Below are 19,099 nucleotides of genomic sequence, written 5' to 3'. Positions count from 1 at the left end.
AAGCATATAACAAAACTCTTGTAGAGCTCAGGAGCATATCATGCACACATTAATCATGGCAAAAATGACAAATAGCTAATTGATGCAGCAGATCTGACAATTATCTCAAATAGCTCTCTTCCAACAGCATTTACGGCATCAAGATGAGCTCAAATGAAAATGATGCAATGAGATAAAATGATGTTCTCTCTGAGGCGAACATTTTGATATGCTACACGCCCAAAACGGAGTTACGGATGCGGAGTTACGGCATGATGGAAAACGCAAAATATCTAGGGTTTCGGGGATAAAAAGTCAACCGTCCGGATCTAGATCTGAGATCACTGTAGCAGCACGGGAAACGAGGTTCGCCGGGGTTGAGGAAGAACTCGTCGGAATTGGCGCTCGCCGGAATTCGTCGGGGGACTTGGTGAGGAGGGCGCCGGCCGGAGCTCCTCAGGCGGCGAGGTGGCGGCGCCGGCACGGCAAGGTGCGGCGGCGACCGGGCGGTGGAGGTGGCGCGACGTCGGGGCGGAGGCGGCACCGGCGACCGGACGACAATGGCGGCGCGGCGAGGCTGCTTCGGGCGCGGGCGGCGCTCGGGAGGAAGAAGCGGGCGCAGGGCGGCGCGCTCCTTCGGGCCACGGGGGCTCGCAGTGGGCCGCGCGGGCCGGCGTGGCTACGGGTGGCGGTGCGCCACGTGCGGCCCCCGGTTGGCTGCGGGAGGTGGCGGAGATGTGTCCGATTAGGCGGCGGACATGTCCGGCGGCGGCGGGGCGATTTTTAGGGTTTAGAAAGGAGGGGATCCGGGAATTTCGGAGGGGGGGGGGTCTATATATAGGCATAGGAGGAGCTAGGAGAGTCCAAATGAGGTGCGGTTTGCGGCCACGCGATCGTGATCGAACGCTCTAGATGATGGAGAGGGTTTAGGTGGGTTTTGGGCCAAAATGGAAGGATGTTGGGCTGCAATACACACGAGGCCTTCTCGGTCCATCGGTTAACCGTTGGAGCATCAAACGAAGTCCAAATGGTATGAAACTTGACAGGCGGTCTACCGGTAGTAAACCAAGGCCGCATGGCAAGTCTCGGTCCAATCCGAAAATGTTTAACTCTCACACACGAAAAGAAGGTAGAAAGGACCATCGGAGGAGATAGGAGCGCCGGAATGCAAAACGGACAACTGGAAAAATGCTTGGATGCATGAGACGAACACGTATGTAAATGCAATGCACATGCTGACATGATATGAGATGCATGACAACGACAACAACACACGGAGACAAAAACTCGAACCCGAGGAAATAAAATAACTTAGCACCGGAAACGGCAAGAGTTAGGATACATATATGGTAAATTACATCCGGGGTGTTACATGTGGATACAACTGTTGCGAAATAAATACTTACATTCTAAAACATCGGCACAAGTCACGGCACATCCGCCTAACTCTCCTTTTTAGAAGGGGCTTATGAGGACAAAGACCGCCTTCTTCAACAGGAGCAAATTTATTGTTGGGAATGGATAGGGCACTAGGTTGTGGGAAGACACTTGGTTGGGAGAAACCCCATTAGCCTTGCAGTATCCATCCTTATATCATGTCCCACAATGGAAAGAGGTTCTCGTTAGTACAATATTGGGGTCTGTTCCACTTAATATTCAGTTCAGACGATCGCTAGTGGGTGAACGTTGGGATAGATGGTTGCTTCTTATGCGTAGGTTAATGAAGATTAACCTTTCCGATGCAACGGATTCTTTGCATTGGAAGATGTCCGTGTCGTCGGGAGTCTTCTCGGTTAAGTCTATGTATACAGACTTGATAAATACCGGGCCTATCCCGAGGTCGATTCATATTTGAAAAATTAAAGTGCCGCTGAAAATCAAGGTGTCTATGTGGTTTGTACATAAGGAAGTTATTTTGACAAAAGATAACTTGGCAAAGCGTAGCTGGGAAGGTAGTAAACGGTGTTGCTTTTGTAATCAGGACGAAACAATAAAACATCTTTTTCTTCATTGCCCACTTGCTAAGTTACTGTGGCGGACCATTCACGTGTCATTTAACATTGCACCGCCCGTCTCGACTTTGCACCTATTTGGGACTTGGTTAACAGGTACAGAGCCTAAAACTGCGGCACATATTCGAGTAGGAGTGTGTGCATTACTTTGGGCCATATGGAATTGTCAGAATGACGTTACCTTTAACAGACAAACCATCATGAATTTTTTACATGTTATTTTCAGGGCCCAGCTTGGATCCATACGTGTAGTGGCGGAGACAGGCCCCAGGCCGGGGGGGGGGGGGGCCTGGGCCCGGGGCGTGAGGATTTATTCCTTTGTAGACTGTAGCATTTTTATACTGTTGATCACTGTTATTCACTGTAGCAATGAAGCAAGCCCGGGGCCTGATGCTAGCCTGGCTCCGCCCCTACATACGTGGTCCTTACTCAGCCATGTGGACCACGGAGATCTTATGGATATTGGATGCAACCGATGGGAGATGATTGCACGGGATACTTACAACCGGTTTGGATGGCGGTCCAACAATATGATAGGTGTTTAGTCATCTCCTATTTTCGCCGGTTGTGGCAGATTAATTATTTTTTATGAGTTTGGCACTACCGTTTGAGACTTTGTTCTGAACCTGGATTTTTAATAATATGGTTATGTGCATTAAAAGATGCAGAGACCAGGGATATCCTTCTTTTCGAAAAGAAAAATCACTGGCTATCTATAGGGTGCATCGATATTAATAGATTGTGGAATCTGCATACCTAAACTCACTCACTGGATTGCTAGTATATAAAGCAAGCTATTAGCGACTAAGGTGAGGCAGAGGGCTAGCTAGCAAAAGTAGGGCAAGCATACAATGGCGTTAGATCAACCCAAGCAGCTTGTCCCATGTCTTCTCCTCCTGTTGATCATGCTGTCCTTGTCCCAGGCGAAGGCACAGCAGTGCAAAACCCCTGATTCCGGCCAGGATCGGAGGACCGTAACCATAGAGGATGCCCCTTTCGAATTTTATCTGATCAACAAAGCATCCAGCCGGGCCTTCAGCTTCTTCCCTAACATCTCCGACTACACTGCGAACAACACGGCTGGCCTCAGGTTCCTCCGTAACCTGCCCGACTCGGATGTGAACAACACCGTGGTGTTGTCCACGTCCGGATTCTGGATTGGTTCGTCGGGAGTTCACCGGAGCCAGCTGGGATCGTACGGCCTCACCATCGTCTATCAGCCGCCGCCGGACCAGAACCGTAGTGGGCTCGCCTTCCTCATCCTCCCTTACTCCGCGCGTAATGGCCTCTTAGCGAAGCAACTCGTGGCCAGCGATGTCGGCTCGCTCGGCCTTTTCAATCCTACATCTAGAAGCGCTCCCGTCTCCGGCAGCTCGGTCTCCGCCACCGCCAGGATTGGTGCGCTGGATAAACTCATGGCCATAAGCTGGAGTACAATAGTAGCATCAAAAAGTGGATTTGATTTTCGGCCATTTCGGCCATCTCGGCCTGGGTCGAAAAGTATATTTAGACCGAAATTGCTCAAATTTAGCAAAATCTGGTCAAATTTAAGTTTAAATTGTAGTCAAATTTTGATCAAATTTCAGCCGAAATGTTTGAAAATGGCCGAAATTCGGCCATCTCGGCCTGGGACGAAAAAAAAGCTCAAACCGAAAATCAAAACACAGGATGGTAGCGTCATGGTTGTCGATATCAATATCAATCATGTGTTAGCTGCCATCTCTAACTCTAACTATTCAGTGTGGATCGACTACGACCGTGTGGGGCGTAGCCTGTCGGTGTACGTGGACTTTGAAGGCAAGCCCAAGCCTGACAAAAGCATAGTTGAGTCGCAAAACATCAGCAGCCTTGGTTCCCCATTCTTCTATTTTGGCCTCCTCTCCACGACCGAGCAGCTGCTTCGCGCCGGGTACATCAAATGGAGCGCAACGGTCGAGGACTTCACTGTCTACCCCGACAAAGACAGCTTCCTCACAAGGAAGGTAACCATCATATCATCCGTCCTCGGGTCTGTAGCCGCCGCAGCGGCGATGGCGGCTGCCGTGGCGTGCTACTTGAACTCAAGGTACCGGCGGTGGCACAAGGATTTGGACCAGCTCGCTAAATCCATGGAACGCCTCCCCGGAGTCCCAATGAAGGTCGACTTCACCGACACCAACAAGGCCACCCGCAACTTCCACGAGGACATGAAGCTTGGTGGAGGCGGGTTTGGCACCGTCTATAGGTGCACGATCCCCACCACCGGTTCCAAGACGGAGCGACGGATGGACGTGGCCATCAAGAGGTTCACGCGTGACGTGCAGAACCGCCGCTATGACGACTTTCTTGCCGAGGTTAGCATCATCAACCGGTTGCGCCACAAGAATATCGTCCCCCTCATCGGTGAGCATCATCCAAATAATACATTTAATCTAAGTTGGCTGTGAATTTAGCTCACAGCTACTCTTGGTGTTGGATTGGCCTTTGTTTCGTTTATTATGCTCTGTTTTTATTCGGATTTAAAATATTCTGTTCGTGGATACATGTTGTATTTGTACATAACCTAAATATTTCAGATAATTCCCTGTAGGATACTATATTGAGTTATGTATTGCAATGGAGGTCATATATCTATATTGCGTGTAGGACCCTATATATATGGAGTTAGGATAATTAATTGTGGTTAGAGGTCAAATGCGACTGGCAATCCATTCTAAATTTCTAGCTATGCACTTGTAGAAATACATAAACACTAGTTTTCATAACTCCGCAAGTAAACAAATTTCAGGATGGTCATACAACAAAAGAGTGCCGCTGCTTGTGTTCGAGTTCATGACAAACGGTAGCCTAGACCAACATCTCTTCCACAGAGGCGGCAACGACACCAGACAACGAAACACCAATGGCGCCATCCGGCAATGGGCAACCCACTACGAGATCATCAGGGGCATAGCCACCGGCCTGCACTATGTGTCTATGTCCACCACGAGTACGAGCCCATGGTGCTCCACCGTGACATCAAGGCGAGCAACATCATGCTGGACTCGAGTTTCCAGGCCCGTCTTGGTAACTTCGGCCTGGCCTGCACCGTCTCTGTCGACAGGAACTCCGTCACCGGTGTGGGTGGCACATGGGGCTACATCGCGCCAGAGTACCCGGTTAGCCGCAAGGCGACGCGGCAGACTGATATCTATGCGTTTGGCGTGCTCATCCTTGAGGTTGTCACTGGGCTACGGGCATTGGCTGATCACGAGGTGGTGGATGACGATGACATGCATATCACCGATAGGGTGTGGCGCCTTCACCGTGAGGTGGATGACGTCTGCGGCACGGATGGTGAGAACGAGATGGGCGGCGCATTTTGTGAGCCCGTCACCGCGCGGTGGTCGGTGTGGTTCGCCGCCGATCTGAAATTGGCGACGACCCCAAGTACCACCGGGGCGTGGTGGTGCTACACCCGCACACCACGACGGTGCGCCTCATCGACGAGCGCGGGTGCACGATTGATAGGCGATCGGGGGGGCGGGTTCGTGTTGGCCCCTGGGGCTATGGTTGCATTCCCTTGTCATGTTGCGCACATCGAGAAGGACATCATCGGCGGGGATGGCATCTCGGGAGACGGCGAAGGAGGAAATGCGACCGGTGGGAGAGCAATTAAGGCGGAGGGGGGATTAAGATCAAAGAAATTCGCGCAGGTTATTCCCCTTCCCACTCTTCCTCTCCCGTACACCTCATCCACTGCTCTGTCTGCTCGAGCTCGCGGCGGAGATGGTGGAGATCAGCGAAGAGAAGATGCAGAGGTTCGCGGGCAGGGATGCGCGCCTGCAGATCCGCCTGAGAGAGATCGGGTCCTGGTACTTGAGCAAGCGCGAGATGTATGCGGAGGCGGAGGCGATTATGGAGAATCTGACGGAGGAGGAGGAGAGATCGCTGTTCAGGCGCGGAGGGTGCAAGCACCCGCTGCAGGTGCTACTGTGGGCGGCGGATCAGGCAGACTCGCCGGTGCGGGCGGTGGAGAGGAAGTGGGTGACCTTCACCATCTTCGCGACCGCGAACCTCGCGCCCCGCCATGAGGGAATCGGTGCTTCGCCCTCGAGAGGGGGTCCTGGCCCTCCCAGCTCTAGGGTCGGCCATGGCCCCGATCGAGATCCGCGAAGATCCGATGGATCAGGCGCCGCAGGAGGCGGCGGGGGCGTCGCGCCGCTCTGCTCGTCTCACCGCAGCACCATCAACCTCGGAGACTCCAGAGCCTCGTCGTTCAGCATGCCTCGCCGGGAACAGAGTCTGAGTCCTTCGCTGGATGGCAACCGCTTTTGGGTGCTAGCTAGTGAAGATTCAGATGACGTTTCTGACGAGGATCTCGCTAATTCAGGTATGATCTGCCCTTCTGTTCTTAAGTATCTGACACACACTTGCGATTGTGAGGCTGATCAGGGAGATATTGATACTCAGCATCGAATTAGACGAGTTAATCATAGATTGAAAAAGAGGATGAATACTTATGTTCAAAGCCTTTTGCTTAAAAATGAAAAAGTTGGGGATGAAAAAAAGAGAGGTGTAAATCAAAATGAATTCATTCACATTGATTCACCCAATTGGGGAAAGTTTCATAACCAAAAAATTGATATGACGTTGATAAGGATTAGGGATAAGATACCCAAGATATGGGATCTGCCCAGATTCCCTGAGTATTTGTCAGATATAGATACTGACTATGAGGGGTGTGAGGTTGATGATAATAGAATTGATAAGAGAGACATGATTCTCTGTGAAGAAATATTGGTTGATAGAAAAATTAGGGTGAACAATATCCCAGAAAATTTTATGCTGGAAGAAGTAATGGAGGAAAGTCTAGATTATAAAAGTGGATATGAGTCAGGAGCAGAAAAGTTGCAGGTGGGATGGGGGCACAATGTGGGGAAAAAAAGGATGACCAGGTGGGCTCTGGAGGAAAGTGGCCCAGTAGTGGGATGTGCGAAAAAAGCCCAGCTACAGATAGTGGGAGAGTGGGCCTATATATAGGGGGGATCCCATCCTTCATCCCTGATCCAGATTTCCTCCACCTACCAAACCCTAGCAAACCCTCGACGGCGACTAACGAAGAAGAGGAAGAGGTGAAGGGAGATCTACTTTGGGAAGGAAAAGAAGCTATGGCTGGCAGACAAGAGGGTTGGAGGCCAATGCCTCGAAGAGGAACCAATCCAGGAGCGAGAGGTAATTTCTATGGCAGATCTGAGAGTTTTGGGAGAGGTTTCAATAGGCAAGAAGAGAGAGAGTTGGATGAATACGACTGGAGGAACAAAGAGGAGAGTTTCAGAGGAGGATCAAGGACCAACAGTAGTGGTTCTGGTGGGGATGGAAATTCCACCGGGAGTGGTAGAGTTGGAGACAATAAGTTTGGCAGATTTGCATCAGGCAGAGGTGGTAATTAACAGGAAAGATACCAGGCTGGGATGACTGAAAGCAGGCAGGAGAGTGGATCTGGGAAACACAAACATTGCATAGCTGGGGCGCAGGGAGGACCAGTTCAGTTGGCAGGAGGGTTTCACATGATGAGCAGTAGTGGTTTCCCTCAGCTAGTGCCAATGGGGATGGGGCTTGGGCAGTTTGGTTTCGTGCCACAAGAGCAAATGGCACAACAGTATCAGTTCCTCTTGTCCAATATGCCAAAACAGGAAACTCTGTAGCCACAAGTTGGTGCTAGGGTGGAGGGAGCTAAAGAGACAACTAAAAAGAAAAAGATAAGAAATCCCAAGGAACTTTTCTGTGTTAAATGCAAAGAACGGGGGCATGTAAAAAGTGACTGAAAAAATAAGGTCTTCTATGTGGTATGCCAGAGGCCATCTCATAATACTGAAGAATGCACCATTCTGAAACAGCCAAAACCAGTTGCCAAATATGTTGGATATAGAGCCAGGGGGCTGGGAGGTCTTCTGGTGCAGAACACCAAAGAGATTGTTGCTACAGAGCACATTAACTCCATGGCCTTGGTTACTGTACAGGAGGGACAACTGAATGACACCACAGTGGCCTATGGGTTTAGCAAAATGTTTGATTGGGGGTGGACTTGGAGAGCCAAGTTTCAGAGCCCAAAAACTTTCCTTAGGAGATTTCCTAACAAGGCCAAATTGGTGGAGTTGAAAAACTTTGGAAAATTCACTCTGCTTGGCACAGGGGCTATGGTGGAGGTTGACTTCTGGAGTCCAGATGATAAAGCAAAAGGGAAACTACATTCAGTTTGGATCAAGATGTGGGGTGTCCCTGTAGGGGAACGTAGCAATTCAAAAAAAATTCCTACGCACACGCAAGATCATGGTGATGCATAACAACGAGAGGGGAGAGTGTTGTCCATGTACCCTCGTAGACCGAAAGCGGAAGCGTGATGACAACGCGGTTGATGTAGTCGTACGTCTTCATGGCCCGACCGACCAAGCACCGAAACTACGGAACCTCCGAGTTCTAGCACACGTTCAGCTCAATGATGATCCCCGGACTCCGATCCAGCAGAATGTCGGGGAAGAGTTCCGTCAGCATGATGGCGTGGTGACGATCTTGATATTCTACCATCGCAGGGCTTCGCCTAAGCACCGCTACAATATTATCGAGGATTATGATGGAGGGGGGCACCACACACGGCTAAGAGATTAATGATCAATTGTTGTGTCTGTGGGGTGCCCCCTGCCCCCGTATATAAAGGATCAAGGGGGGAGGCGGCCGGCCTAGGAGGAGGGCGCGCCAAGGGGGGAGTCCTACTCCGAGCGGGAGTAGGACTCCTCCTTCCCTTGTTGGAGTAGGAGAGAAGGAAAGAGGGGGAGAGGAACAAGGAAAAGGGGGCTGCACCCCTTGTCCAATTCGGACCAGAGGGGGGGGTGCCTCCTTCCTTTTGGCCTCTCTCCTCTATCCCCGTATGGCCCAATAATGCCCATATACTCCCCGGCGAATTCCCGTAACTCTCCGGTACTCCGAAAAATGCCCGAATCACTTGGAATCTTTCCGATGTCCGAATATAGTCGTCCAATATATCGATCTTTACGTCTCGACCATTTCGAGACTCCTCGTCATGTCCCCGATCTCATCCGACACTCCGAACTCCTTAGGTACATCAAAACTCATAAACTCATAATATAACTGTCATCGAAACCTTAAGCGTGCGGACCCTACGGGTTCGAGAACAATGTAGACATGACCGAGACATGTCTTCGGTCAATAACCAATAGCGGAACCTGGATGCTCATATTGGCTCCCACATATTCTACGAAGATCTTTATCGGTCAAACCGCATAACAACATACGTTGTTCCCTTTGTCATCGGTATGTTACTTGCCCGAGATTCGATCATCGGTATCTCAATACCTAGTTCAATCTCGTTACCGACAAGTCTCTTTACTTGTTTCGTAATACATCATCCCGCAACTAACTCATTACTTGCAATGCTTGCAAGGCTTAAGTGATATGCATTACCGAGAGGGCCCAGAGATACCTCTCCGACAATCGGAGTGACAAATCCTAATCTCGAAATATGCCAACCCAACAAGTACCTTCGGAGACACCTGTAGAGCACCTTTATAATCACCCAGTTACGTTGTGACGTTTGGTAGCACACAAAGTGTTCCTCCGGTAAACAGGAGTTGCATAATCTCATAGTCATAGGAACATGTATAAGTCATGAAGAAAGCAATAGCAATAAACTAAACGATCAAGTGCTATGCTAACGGAATGGGTCAAGTCAATCACATCATTCTCCTAATGATGTGATCCCGTTAATCAAATGACAACTCATGTCTATGGTTAGGAAACATAACCATCTTTGATCAACGAGCTAGTCAAGTAGAGGCATACTAGTGACACTCTGTTTGTCTATGTATTCACACATGTATTATGTTTCTGGTTAATACAATTCTAGCATGAATAATAAACATTTATCATGATATAAGGAAATAAATAATAACTTTATAATTGCCTCTAGGGCATATTTCCTTCAGTCTCCCACTTGCACTAGAGTCAATAATCTAGTTCACATTGCCATGTGATTTAATACCAATAGTTCACATCACCATGCGATTAACACCCATAGTTCACATTGACATGTGACTAACACCCAAAGGGTTTACTAGAGTCAATAATCTAGTTCACATTGCTATGTGATTAACACCCGGAGAGTACTAAGGTGTGATCATTTTTTGCTTGTGAGAGAAGTTTAGTCAACGGGCCTGCCACATTCAGATCCGTAAGTATTTTGCAAATTTCTATGTCAACAATGTTCTGCACGGAGCTACTTTAGTTAATTGATCCCACTTTCAATATGTGTCCAGATTGAGACTTTGAGTCATCTGGATCAGTGTCAAAACTTGCATCGACGTAACCCTTTACGACGAACCTTTTGTCACCTCCATAATCGAGAAACATATCCTTATTCCACTAAGGATAATTTTGACCAATGTCCAGTGATCTACTCCTAGATCACTATTGCACTACCTTGCCAAACACAAGGCAGGGTATACAATAGGTCTGGTACACAGCATGCATACTTTATAGAACCTATGGCTAAGGCATAGGGAATGACTTTCATTCTCTCTCTATCTTCTGCCGTGGTCGGGTTTTGAGTCTTACTTAGTTTCACACCTTGTAACACAGGCAAGAACTCTTTCTTTGACTGTTCCATTTTGAACTACTTCAAAATCTTGTCAAGGTATGTACTCATTGAAAAACTTATCAAGCGTCTTGATCTATCTCTATAGATCTTGATGCTCAATATGTAAGCAGCTTCACCGAGGTCTTTCTTTGAAAAACTCCTTTCAAACATTCCTTTATGCTTTGCAGCATAATTCTACATTTATCTCCAATCAACAATATGTCATTCACATATACTTATCAGAAATGTTGTAGTGCTCCCACTCACTTTCTTGTAACTACAGGCTTCACCGCAAGTCTGTATAAAACTATATGCTTTGATCAACTTATCAAAGCGTATATTCCAACTCTGAGATGCTTGCACCAGTCCATAGATGGATCGCTGGAGCTTGCATATTTTGTTAGTACCTTTAGGATTGACAAAACCTTCTGGTTGCATCATATACAACTCTTCTTTAATAAATCCATTAAGGGATGCAGTTTTGTTTATCCATTTGCTAGATTTCATAAAATGCGGCAACTGCTAACATGATTCGGACAGACTTAAGCATAGATACGAGTAAGAAACTCTCATCGTAGTCAACACCTTGAACTTGTCGAAAAATCTTTTTGCGACAATTCTAGCTTTGTAGATAGTAACACTACTATCAACGTCCGTCTTCCTCTTGAAGATCCATTTAATCTCAATGGCTCGCCAATCTTTGGGCAAGTCAATCAAAGTCCATACTTTGTTCTTATACATGGATCTCATCTCAGATTTCATGGCCTCGAGCCATTTCGCGGAATCTGGGCTCATCATCACTTCCTCATAGTTTGTAGGTTCGTCATGGTCAAGTAACATGACCTCCAGAACATGATTACCGTACCACTCTGGTGCGGATTTCACTCTGGTTTACCTACGAGGTTCGGTAGTAACTTGATCTGAAGTTACATGATCATCATCATTAGCTTCCTCACTAATTGGTGTAGTAGTCACAGAAACAGATTTCTGTGATGAACTACTTTCCAATAAGGGAGCAGGTACAGTTACCTCATCAAGTTCTACTTTCCTCCCACTCACTTCTTTCGAGAGAAACTCCTTCTCTAGAAAGGATCCATTCTCAGCAATGAATATCTTGCCTTCGGATCTGTGATAGAAGGTGTACCCAACATTTTCTTTTGGGTATCCTATGAAGATGCACTTCTCCGATTTGGGTTTGAGCTTATCAGGTTGAAACATTTTCACATAAGCATTGCAACCTCAAACTTTAACAAACGACAACTTAGGTTTCTTGCCAAACCATAGTTCATATGGTGCCATCTCAACGGATTTAGATGGTGCCTATTTAATGTGAATGTAGTTGTCTCTAATGCATAACCCCAAAACGATAGCGGTAAATCTGTAAGAGACATCATAGATCGCACCATATCTAATAAAGTACGGTTACGATGTTCGGACACACCATTACTGTCGTGGTTTTGTCACGGCAGATGTCCTAGAGAAAGGACTTAGTCGTGGAGCCATCGCGACGGGTTAGCTTGAAGGGGTTAAAGCGGACAAAGGGACGCAAGAGAGTTTATACTCGGCCCCTTCGATGAAGGTAAAAGCCTACGTCTAGTTGTGATGGAATTGATGGGGTTTCGATGACCAGGGAGCAAACAAGCTTCGCCTATGTCTCGAGTTGTTGTCTGTTGTCCTTGAACCGCCGCCGGGTCGTCCCCTTATATACACGGGTGACGCCCGTCGGTTCACAGAGTCCCAATACCGGCTCATAGATGTGTCCGGTTTGGTCTCTACTTATTCCTAACTTACAATACAAGTTAAATACCAACACCGGTTTACGACTACAGGCCTTGAATCGACTGTGGGCCTTGAGCCATCATCTGCCTTCTTGGGCTTTAACATACTTAACTACTGACGAAGTTAACCCGGCCCAGATAGGCCGGTTTACGCCCAGTAGTGATATCCCCAACATTAGGCCCCAGATTGATTTGAACATGTTCATGTCAATCCTTTAGCAAAAAATTTCATCTTCAATATCTTCTTGTAGTTTGTTGAACCGCCGTGATGTCATCTTCTCTGGTTGTTGTAAACCGGCGTGACATCACCTGTTATAAAGGACCTTAATAGGTCTGCGACAATTAAGGCGACATCTTCGTTTCCATACCCACGGTCCCTTGATTTTCGCGCCTGACTCCTGTCCCTTGCCTTATAAATAGGACCGAAGGGTCATTTCTTTTTCCCCTCCGTGCCCTTGTGCTTCGTCCTCCTCGCGTCGCCCAGCTTCGGAGCTATGCCGCCACCGTCAACCTCTGCATCAACCTTGGCCGCTGCATCAACTTGGGCGCACCAGAGCACCGCGGCAACCTTCCGCGTCTTTCTCATCTCCAGTAAGTCTTCTGTTCTTTTCAACACAGATCTGCTCTAGGGTTTCATGTTCTTCTAGTGTTCATCGCCTGTTTCGTGTTCATACGATAACTCCTAGATGCATCTGTGAATCCTTACTCTGTGTAGCGGTAGTTTTTAGCATCCGCCTTCAGTTTCATGCCTCAAGACCATAGATCTATATGTATCTCTACCCATTGATTCAGTACTGTTCTTTTTTGAACCTTGAATATTTTCCTTATTTTCTGAACTTGCTTCAGATCCGTCACTGTAGAGAAGTCTTATGAAATCTGTTTCTGTAAACTTACTCATCTGCTTAAATGTTTAGACCAGGCGGTTTAACTTTGTAGAAAAAATTGCCAAACCGGTATATACCATTAGTCCCCTTGTTGAACCGCCAGATGTTGTTGCTTCATAAAACTCCGGGTTAGATAGATATGTCTCCGGTTTAACATTGCACATACCAATGTACCTTAATCAATGCATTTTTGAACCGGGATCACCTACCTTGTAGATTTCATCATGGCCAAGCAAGTATATGAGTGCAACTGGGTTCCTTCTCGCGTCACAGAGGCTCAACTGGACGATTTAGTCCTGATCGGCGCCTTAGGCAGCAAAGATACCATCCATTGGAGGGCTCCTGGCAAAGAATGCCCTCCCACACCTCAAGAAGGAGAGGTCGTCGTTGTCGTAGATCACTTAGCTCGGGGCTTTAAGCCGCCCGGTTCTAAATTTTACCGGGACGTTTTAGCCGATTTTCAACTCCACCCACAAGACACTGGTCCCAACTCTGTTACAAACATGTGTCACTTCCAAGTGCTCTGTGAGGCGTTCTTTCAAGAGGAGCCCACAGTGGAGTTGTTCAGAGACTGTTTCCATCTAAACCGCCGTACTGAGTTTTCTGATGGTTCCAATACGGAATTGGGCGGTGTGGCGATTCAGAAAAGGAAAGAGGTCACATACCCTCATGCCAAGCTGCATAGCCACCCCAAAGAGTGGAATCAAACATGGTTCTATTGCAAAGACACCTCCCCTGCTGGTGAAAATCCTTTGCCTGGCTTTCGTCCGGGGCGGCTTAGCAATACACACCCCTTTCCGCAAAGGTTGACTGCCAAGGAGAGAAGCAAATACGCTCCTCAACTATCCAAGCTCAGAGCCTTTATGGCCAACGGTTTAACAGGGGTTGATCTCGCTCGCTGTTGGATATCATGGAGCATACTACCCCTTAGTCAGCGCTCCGGTTTGATGTGCGAGTATACTGGCAGTGTTGATGACCCACTACGACATGCTAACATCCAGCTCACCGATGAAGGAATCACAGAGGCTGTGAACAAGATGCTGAATGAACCGGGACACATCTGTGCTAAAACCGGCCTGCTTCCCTTCTGTGCCACCAACAAACCGCCAGCTGTAAGAGTTTGATTTTTCTTTTTGCTGAACCTGTTATTGATATATCTGGTCATTGTTTAATATCAGTGTCTGTGTAACCAGGGCAATGATCCGTTTTGGAGCAAGAAATTGCCGCAGGAGAAACCAGAAAAACCAGACAAACCGGAAAGATCAACCCGGCAAAAGACTAAAGCTGTGAAGAAGACTGCCCACAGGAAAAGAACCACTGCATCCTCTAATCCGTCCCCTGATGATGATGTGGATAATCCGGACCTTGAGGTAGGGCTTGACTCACTTGGCTTATTTTTCATGCATCTTATTGATGGTGATATTTGTCAGGATGATGCCGAAGCCAGCCATGCTGATGCTGCAGAGGTAATTATTCTCTCTTCCGATTCAGAACCTTTGCCTTCACTAAAAATCCGTCAGGCAAACCGGAAAGTTAAATTTTCTTATCCTCTTGCTTACTTGGATCCCAAATTTCTTATGAAGACCCAACAGCACGAAGCTCGCCGCACAACCCGGCACAGCGGCCAGGTAATTACCTCCACCGGTTTACCGAACAGTCCGGTTCAGAAACGCCGTTCAGAGGTCTCTAATTGGCTTGTCAGTGCTTGTCCTAAAGCGGGCTGTTTTTGTCAACCTCTTAATCCATCTGACTCCGATTATCAGGTTACTTCCCACTCATCCTCTGGCGAGTCATCGGCTACTCAGCTGCCACCGCTCAAAACAGTGCTTGGGTAAGCCATACTTATCTTAATATGTCCGGTACATCATCTTGGAACATATGATGTATTTGACTTTGTTATTCCTTTCAGGGCCAAGCCTAGGCCGAGCAAAAAAGCTCGCCTGGATAAAGCGGCCGAGGAGGATGCCGTCCCTGAACCGGGCAAAACACCAGATCTTGAAGCAGCTATTCCTGAAGACATGCCCAATGATCCACCGCAGCGAGATGACGATCTTATTGCTGAAGAGAGGCCTATTGATACCTCAAGTCCTGTCAACCAGCCCACAAGCCCCATCCGGATTGAGAAATCCACCAATCCAACAAAGCCTACTGATAAGCCAACGACCCTAGTTCAAACCGGTGATGCCAAGGATGATGAGGTTGTCATTACTGGCATTGGTCGCACAGAGCCAGGCAATCCTATCGCTTTGTCTAAACATACTACCAAGGAAGAATTTGCTGCCTTTGGCAAAGGCAAGTGGAATGTTGATCTGGCGACTTACGCTGCTCTGAACGCCCAAGACATCCATTCCGGCTATCTGAACCGGCTGTATACCAGTCGTGACTATGAAGCCGGTCTGGTTAACATGATGGAAGATAAATATGAGGTAACTTCCATATGCTCTTTCCTGCTTGTATGCTTCAATTCTTGCTGACTCTCCTAGCCCCCAAGGGCCGGTTTGTAATCTTCTTTCAAACCGGGACTTACTAATATAAATCTTAATGCCTCGAAATTTGCTGATGTAGCCCCCAAGGGCTGGTTCAACTTATTGTAGTTAAACCGGGACTTAAGTAATTAATATCTCCGTATCAGAACTTTTTTGAACAAATAGCCATTAGCCCCCAAGTGCCAAGTTGAATACTTGTATTGAGCTTGGGACCTTGTAATCAATTGAAAGATGATGATCAAATAGGCATTAGTCCCCAAACACCAAGTGCATAACTTGTTATGTGGTTGGTGCTTCAATTCTTGCACTGCTTGCTGAATCATATAACTGTCTGTATGCAGGCTGAGCTGAAGACAAAAGAGACCCAAATCGCCGATCTCCAAGAAAATCTGAAGTACCAACAGACTGAAACCTCAAAAGCAAAAGAGGAGTTGATCAGCGCCTTAAGCATCATGGAACAACTTAAGAAGGATTTCAAGAAGGAGCGGGCGGATTGGGCTACTGAAAAATCCGCTTTAACCAAACGAGCAGAAGACGCCGAGGCTGCACTAAAAACGGTGGTGGATGAACTGACCAGCATAAAGCGGCACGTGCATGCCATGACCGCTGCTATCTTTCGTAAGCCGATTTGATTTTTGAATTGATTCTGCCGTCTTACAGAGCTACCGGTTTGTTAACCCTTGGTGATATTTCAGGGACACGCATTGGTCACTTTTGGTTAGATATGCGGAAGAAATTGAAAGCCACCTACACGTTGATCGAACAACTGTACACTGGTGCACAACGGATCATCTGTACTGCATCCCACAACAAGCCGGCGCCCACTTTGATTCAGGACACTCTGATGAAACTGTCGGTGCTTCCTGCCCGGGTTGAAGAGCTGAAGAAATCTGCTGCTCGAACCGGTGCGATCAATGCCTTAATCCGGGCAAAAGCTTGGGTGCCGGATTTTGACCCTATTGAAGCGGCTCAGGGCTATCGCAGCTTGAAGGAAGACGGGTCAAAGTTTAGTGAAGTGGATCTGCGAGCAATAAACCGGGAGGTGCCTCAGCTAGCTTGTCAATTGGCTGAAGAAGCAGACTTGTCTCATTATCAAGCCTAATATGACAATCAAAACAAGCGAGTAGTTGCATCAATTCATGAAGCGGAAAATCTTATCCCTCCAATCCGTAAGCATACTTACGCTCCCGATATTGACCCGTCGTTGCTGATCCATGATGAAGCTGTCTTTCAAGCATTAATGGGAATCGACTGGACAACTGTTGATTTCCAGCCGCTAGGTAGAGAAACTGAAGCTGATGCGGCGCGGGATGACCCACAACCATCAGGCCGGGCTGGTGACCAAGCTTGAACCGGAAGCCGGTTTAAAACTGCTTCTCCCTTGCGAAAAACAATGATCTTATTGTGGGCACCGTGTTGCCTTGTAATAGGCTAGCTGATACTTTTGATGCTGATATGCCTTCGTGCATAATTACTGCAACTTGCTCTTCCTTTGGGTGATGAACTTTCCAAAGTACTTTCTGCAATAAAAATCTTAAAGTGCCACCGCGGTTGTACCGTCAGGCGGAATATGATGTCTGCATACATGAAATCAAAACATCCGAAATTTTTAAGTATATGACCAAATTTTGAGATACATAATACCTGCCATCGTTGGACGTGAAGTTGGCTTGGCCAATCTTGAAGCGGAGTTTTATAAACCCACACTGTTGGAGGAGATAGCAGCTCCTGTATATATATGATGCCGGTTTACCATGTAAACCGTGCCGGGTTATAATAAACACCGTGTTACTCCGTAATAGGATGTTAACAAAAAATCAAACCGAGCAAATAGTCTCCGGATTAAAATGGACCGTGTTCCGTCAATTGACAGTTTGAACCGGCTTAAAACTTTGTCGGTTTAAAAAACGCAATAAAAAGAAAGAAATATCTTTCAAAGAAAAGTGTGAAGCAAAGGCAATGACAAAACCGTTTGCAAAAAGAGGCTTATTTGAGCTAATCAGATGGCGTTACCATGGTCGAACACGACCAAGCTCCCGATAGGTGTAGCTATGGTTCAAGTCAGCCAGGTCCCCAAATGAAACCGTGGCATTTATGCCGATCAAGTGGCATGGCAATGGTTCGGGTTCGACCAAGCCCCCAAGTGATTCTATGGCCTTAGGCCGATCAAGAGGCATGACTAGTTCAGACGTGACCAAGTCCCCAAGTGATCTGGTGGCTCTCGCCTATCAAGAGGTATTGCATTGGTTCGGACACGACCAAGCCCCCAAGTGATATAACATGATGCTTTTGAAAAGCTAACTCAAGGGGTAAACCGGAGGCCGCTTTAGAACAACTCCGTGTAACCACACATGATGTAAAAGAACAGATACCCCGCTTTAGCTGAGGTTCCGGTTTATTATATTTAATCATAATATATACATCATCGTAATATGTACATAAGTAGAGCCAATGGCTCAGGTATAGTAAGGCCGAAGATGAGCTATGTTCCACGGCCTGTTGGTCTCTTCCTCTGATGTACGTGAGTCTTTATGCTCTCGAATATCGATCAGATAGTATGACCCGTTGTGCAGATTCTTGCTGACCACAAAAGGTCCCTCCCAAGGTGGGGATAGCTTATGCATATCAGTCTGGTCTTGGATGAGCCGAAGCACCAAATCTCCCTCTTGAAAGGTTCTGGTTTTAACTCGGCGACTGTGATAACGACGAAGATCCTGTTGGTAAATCGCTGAGCGAGCAGCTGCTATGTCACGCTCTTCATCCAACCGGTCCAAAGCATCTTGCCGTGCTGTCTCGTTGTCCGCTTCAACATAAGCCGTCACACGAGGTGAATCATGACGGATATCACTGGGGAGAACCGCCTCCGCTCCATAGACCATGAAGAATGGTGTGTATCCTGTTGATCTGTTGGGTGTGGTATTGATGCTCCATAACACAGATGGTAATTCTTCTACCCAACAACCCGGTGTTCTCTGCAAAGGAACCATAAGCCGGGGCTTGATGCCTCTCAAAATCTCTTGATTAGCCCTTTCTGCTTGACCATTGGACTGTGGGTGTGCCACTGATGAAACGTCAAGCCGGATGTGCTCCCGTTCGCAGAACTCCTTCATGGCACCCTTGGACAAATTGGTACCATTATCTGTGATGATACTGTGTGGAAAGCCAAACCGGAAAATCACTTTTTTGATAAACTGAACCGCCGTGGCCGCATCACACTTGCTAACCGGTTCTGCCTCCACCCACTTTGTGAACTTGTCAACCGCCACCAGGAGGTGGGTCTTCTTATCTTTGGACCTTTTGAAAGGCCCAACCATATCCAGCCCCCAAGTCGCAAACGGCCAAGTAATTG

At 47.5% G+C, this 19,099-nt stretch overlaps 1 pseudogene; it reads left to right on the top strand.

The window, feature by feature from the left end:
* Window positions 1-2,842: 2,842 nt before the first annotated feature.
* LOC123101744 (probable L-type lectin-domain containing receptor kinase S.5) overlaps window positions 2,843-19,099 on the top strand; it is a 36,117-nt pseudogene continuing 19,860 nt past the window's right edge.

Source organism: Triticum aestivum, chromosome 5A, assembly GCF_018294505.1.
Source record: "Triticum aestivum cultivar Chinese Spring chromosome 5A, IWGSC CS RefSeq v2.1, whole genome shotgun sequence".
Classification (NCBI taxonomy): domain Eukaryota; kingdom Viridiplantae; phylum Streptophyta; class Magnoliopsida; order Poales; family Poaceae; genus Triticum; species Triticum aestivum.
The sequence above is the reverse complement of the archived record's forward strand: the minus strand, read 5'-3'. Positions and strand labels throughout refer to the sequence as shown.